Source organism: Myotis yumanensis, unplaced genomic scaffold (assembly GCF_028538775.1).
Source record: "Myotis yumanensis isolate MYYU_CA2020_CCGP unplaced genomic scaffold, mMyoYum1.0.hap1 SCAF_15, whole genome shotgun sequence".
Taxonomy (NCBI): Eukaryota; Metazoa; Chordata; class Mammalia; order Chiroptera; family Vespertilionidae; genus Myotis; species Myotis yumanensis.
Window position 1 is genome coordinate 29,175,722 of NW_027223766.1, and position 6,000 is coordinate 29,181,721.

The window sequence follows — 6,000 nt, forward strand, 5'->3', positions numbered from 1 at the left end:
GCCCAGAAATCAGGATTTTAAAAAGATTCCCAGGTGATTCTAATGTGCAGCCAAGGTTGAGAACCACTGTCCTAAGTAAACAGCAAGGCAACAGGCAGACCCAAGCCTTCAGGGGCCTTCTGACCCACTGGAAAGCTGAAAGTGCAACGACATCCCCAGGCTTCAGGCCAGGTGGGAGAAGCTTCGGGAGTTTAGGCCTCCTTTTTGGCTCCCAGGGTTTTTCATATGAAGCAGGAGCTCCTGGAGGTGCCATTTTTAATCACTGTACTCAGGTTTATCCTAAGTCAGCCCAGGTTCCCTGAAACCAAACTGTTATGTTCCCTGAGAATTTAGACATCTCTTCTACCTTCAGACACCTATGTTCAGCCACATATTGTGAGTATGGATTCCAATGATTGCATGGCCTCAGAGATTGTCATTTGTTTTTTTATTTGTGTTGTTTGGTTGGTTGGTTTTGTTCTTCAATCAGGGGTGAAATACCTTCAGAGAAGACAGGAGCAGACGGAAGAGCACTGGTGTAAATTACTGGAATGGCTTTGTCTCTTTCACCTGTAACACTTGGGTGGTGTCCCCTACCAGTTTCACAAAGCCTCATTTTATTCATCTGAAAGTAGAATCAAGTAATATTTTTGAGTTTATCATCTTGTGCTAAGAGTTTTGGTTGCCTGGTAGATCCAAAGGGGAAAGGCCTTATAGAGCAGGGGTGGTCCATGAGGTCCAAAAGGTTGGCCACCATTGCTATAGAGCACATTCTATATGGGAGACTGCTTCCCTGGCCAAGGCTACATGTGGCACAACTCTAGGGGGCATCATTCCTCAAAGTTTGTATGCATGTGTCCCGTACAGTTGTGCAGTATGCAGGCAGCATGGCCTGTATGCATTGGCCATGTGAAGTGTGGTTTTCCCTACTCTGTACCTGAATGTATCTATTTCAGGGAGGTAAAGCCTGTCCATAGATATTATATCTATTTATAATAATTCCTAGAGTGTCTAACTCAGGACTTTATGAAACAACAATAGGTTTTGTTGGGACAGACTTACACAAACTAAAAACGATTTTTAGCAGTTCTTTGGTGAGGAGTAATTGGTATTCTCTGAAAGAATATTATTGCATAGTAAATGGAATCTTACTATATAATTCTGTGTAATTCTCATTCTAGAGTGTGGGTTCAGTCTGTCCCCACAAGCTCTATCATTGTTTCCTAAAATCTGGGGAATTCCTAACCATTCAATCCATAACCCATTATCCTAGGAATGACTTTTCTTTGTTTGCTAAATATTGCAACCTGACTCTGGACATCTGCTCACTTCAGTCACTGGAGGTTTGCACCTGTTCTGCCAGACCCACAACCTGCCCCTGCTGTATCAGTGAGTGTGCGAGAGCTGGCTTCCTGGGGTGAGAAGAGCGCCTTGCTAAGTATGTTAAAATACAGCAGGGCACATTTTGTTTCGCTTTCTCTTTGAGAAGAAATATGGACACTACAACATTTTCTGTGTAAAACCAGTAAAATAATCTCTGATTGACTAAAATCAAGCCTTACTATTAACTAGTTCACTTGCAATTGGAAATAAGCCAGCATTTTTTAAGTTTATGATTGTGATCAATTGGTGAGTTTGAAATTGATTTATTGGACTGTGACTATGATTTTTTTTAATGAAATAGGATAGAATAGAATTCAATTGAACTGAAAAAAACACCCACAAAACCATCAGATCGTATCTGATATAGTATGTATACCAATCAGAGTCCTCCAGAGTAACAGAACCAATAGGATATACATATGGAGAGAGATAGAAATAGAAATAGAGAGATAGAAGTAGGTAGATAGATAGAAGATAGATAGATAGATAGATAGATAGATAGATAGATAGATAAAAGTTATTTTAAGGAAATGGCTCCTGTGGTTTTGAAGGCTGGCAAGTCTAAAGTGTTCCGGATGGGCCAGCAGGCTGGAGACCCAGGAAGAGCCAATGTGGCATTTCAAGTCCAAAGGTTGTCTGTTGGCTAAATTCTCTCTTGCTCAGGGGATGGTCAGCCTTTTGTTCTATTCAGATCTTCATCTGGTTAGATGAGGCCCACCCCATTGTGGAGAGCAAGCTGCTTTACTCAAAGTCCTCTGATTTAAATACAAATGTCACCAAAACACACCCTCACGAAAACACCTGGAATCATGTTTAACCAAATATCTGGGCACCTTGGCCCAGACACATAAAATTGACACATAAAATTAACCATCACAGTATGTATTTATGGAAGTCATTCATGCTCTTCACCAAATATTTTTGGTTTTTTCCCCTAGGCACATGATGGAATTGCATTTTCCCATCCCCTTGAAGTTAGGTGTGTCCAACTGACTTGGCCAAAGAAATGTGAGCAGAAGTGACTTGTGCCACTCCACGTGCCAGTTTTAAATGCCACTGGGAGGTTTGTCATGCTCTCTTTTCCTCTGTCAACGAGACTGTGACCTTTGAGATGGAGGCTGCTCCATCTGCCTGGGTCCTGGAAATAGGACATAGAGCAGCCAACTCAGGATGCACATGACACGAGCCAGAACAAAATCGTTGTTGCTTTAAGATTTGAGGATTGCTTATTACTGTAATACAGTCCGTTGGATCTGATCGCTTCAACATGCTCTGTAAAACCTATATTTCAGTCATATACATGTGGGGGTTCTGGTTCATGATGCAAAATATATATTTTCCTATATGTTATAATTAAGAAAATTGATAGCCAGGGATATAGATTGCAGTTTTAACTTATATACTATGTATCATTAAAAAGATTAGAACCGAAAGAGCCCTGAGAGATCTTGCTTTAGAATTAAGATGCTGAGGCCAAAAGAGGTCAAGTAATTCATCAGAAGTCACAGTGTGAGGACTAAAACTCAAACACACATTAGACTTCAAGCCAATGCTTTACCAGAAACCCCTGCTTTGGGGATGATCTTGTGAAAATAGCTTCAAAACTACAAAACCTCATAAAAATGCAAGGTCATGGCATCAGCACAATCAGTGCTCCATAAAGATAATCTGTCTGTCTCATTCCCTGCTGTCTCTCCAGGGTGCACATCACCAAGCACATAGCAGATGCCCAGTAACAATACCACTGAGTGAATAAATGAAAGTGATTTTTACTGCAGTCCCTGTCTACTGACTAATGGGCACAAGGGTGCTGCAGGATCCACTGGCTGGACTAGGTTTGGGGAAAGTACTCCTTTCTCTGCCGTGGCCCCATCTCTAAAATGAAAGATTCCCTAAGACAGCCTATTCTTGCGAAACAGTAAGGAGGTCTTCTGAGCACGTGTCCTCAGATGGGGGTCTGAAAAGGGCAAAGCAGGTCCCGGGTTCTAAGGTCAGCCATCGGGGACCAAGAGCCAGCACGAAGAACCCCTTTCAGGTCAAACTAACTGAAAAGCAGGATCCAGAGCAATTTCACATTTCCCTGGTGCTGGAGCTGGGGGTGAGGAGGGCTGATTTCATAGACAGGCAGCAAGAGGTTGCAGTCATGGAAGCGCTGACTCGGGGCCCTCCTGCTGTGTGAGGTTGTGGGCTGCTGCCCAGAACGGTGCTGCCTGGGTAATGATGTTTTGTGCTCTAGGTCACTCCGCCCTTGTTATTTCTCACATGTGGTGGTTGAATGAATTTGTAACAAGATTGTACACTCTGGTCTGCTCTAAACCATGCTACCCATTACTGATCTCTGCGTGGATACACATGACTAACAAAAACCATTCTGTTTGATTCCAACCTCTTTTTTGGATGCAACCCAGAAAACAGCCTTTCCTAACTTTTCTGGCAATCATAAATAACATTTCTCTTGTACACAGAGTCTCATAGTTGAGTGGATTCTTGTGACTCTTGCTGGCACCCCCTCAACGCCACCATTTTGGCTTTCCTGCCTCCAACAGCTAGAGTCCAGGGGTCCTCAAACTACGGCCTGCAGGCCACATGCAAATACAAGTATTGTATTTGTTCCCGTTTTGTTTTTTTACTTCAAAATAAGATATGTGCAGTGTGCATAGGAATTTGTTTATAGTTTTTTTTAAAACTATAGTCCGGCCCTCCAATGGTCTGAGGGACAGTGAACTGGCCCCCTGTTTAAAAAGTTTGAGGACCCCTGAGCTAGACCCTGTCTGTGTCCTCAGCTTCCTCGACGCCACTTCAATTTACTTTCCCCCCATGAGTCTATGGCACTGCTGCTGTGACGGGTCTCATGTCTACCTCCCTTTTCTAGCAGCTTTGAAGCCCATGCTGATCATCTCCTGCCTACTTCCTGCGTGCTTTCTTCATCTGTCCCTTAGGTTGTCCTTGGACAGAATACTATTCCTCTTTCCTTCTCTGCCAAAAATGATTTGTAGGGTCTCCCAACAGTAAAGGAAGGATTTTCTGGATACCCCAGCAGAAAATGGGCCAAGACTTGAACAGCCATTCTCAAAGGAGACTATCCAAATGGCCAATAAACATTTGAAATGTGCTCAGCTTCCTTGGCCTCCCGGGAAATAGAAATTAAAATCACAATTTACTATCAGCACATGTTCACCGCAGTGGCCAAGGATGAACAAGATCAAGTGTTGGTCTGAATGCTCATGCATTGCAAGTGGCAATATACTTTGGACAACCACTTTGGTTGATGGTTTCTACTAAAACTAAATCCGTGCAGTTCCCCACAGTAATGAGTGGTTAAGCCCATCTGAAAACATATTCTAGAATGTTCATTGCAGTGCCATTCATAATGTCCTTAAACTGAAACTACCCATCAACCAGAATAGAAAAATAAACTGTTATATTTTCACAATGAAATACTATACAGGGATGGGAATGATTACGTACAACCTCATGTAACAACATGAATGAACCTCACAAAATGTCGAGCAACAGAGACAGAGACAAAAGGGTAGATGCTATACGATAGCATTTAGATAAAGTACTAAAAGACAAAGCAGATCTACGCTGATAGAAGTGATACTACTTCCCCTCAGTGATGGGAAGAGAGCACATGGGATATCTCTTGATTTGGGTGATGGTTATACAAGTGTGCTCCTTTTGTAAAAATACATGGAGCTGTACAGTATGACCAGTGAGTGCACTTTTCGATGTTTATGTCATGTGCTGTCAGGGGTCAGGTTATCTGGAAGCAGGCTCAGAAATGAGATTTGTAAGTTTTTTAGGGTGGGTGCTCTCAGGGACATAATTGTGAGAGTCCAGGCATGATGGAGCAGAGAGAATAGGTGACCGGGAAGCAGTTGAAACAAAGGTGTTGACCAATCCCACAGGGAGCTCTGGAGTTAGACTGGCCCGTTAGAGACATCCCAGATTGGAGTGATGGTGTCAGGCACTTAAATACCCAAACTGACCACATAGTCTCTTTTGAGAAGTGTCTCCTCAAGACTTTGTGTATGTTCTGTTCAGCAGATCGGTCCTTTGTTTAAAGATATGGACTGCTCCCAAGGAAGGCGGCATGACCTTGAATGAGGCAGGTTTCTTTCTCCCTCTCTCTCTTACCCTTTAATTAATTAATTAATTAATTAATTGTGAGAGCATTTAAATCCTACCCTTTCAGCAAATTTCAATTGTACAATTCAGTGTTATCAACTATAGTCACCAGGTTATATAATAGATCCTTAGATCTTATTCATCTTATAACTAAAAGTGCCTATGCTTTTATCAACCTCTCCCTCTCTCTCCCACCCCAGTCTCTGGTAAACACTTTTCTATTTTCTGTTTCTATGAGTTCGACTTTTTTTTTTCGTTTCCACATATGGGGGATACCAAGTAGTATCCGTCTCTGTTTGGCTTAGTCATTTAGTGGAATGCCTGCCAGGTTCATCTATCTTGTGGCAAGTGGCAGAATTTCTTTTTTAAAGGCTGAATGGTTTGCCATTTTATGTTCATACCACAGTTCCTCGATCCATTCACTTGCTGCTGGACACCTGGTTGTTCGCATACTTCTGCTACTGTGAATGATGCCAGGCAGCTCTCTGTGGCAGAGGGCTTGTGCTG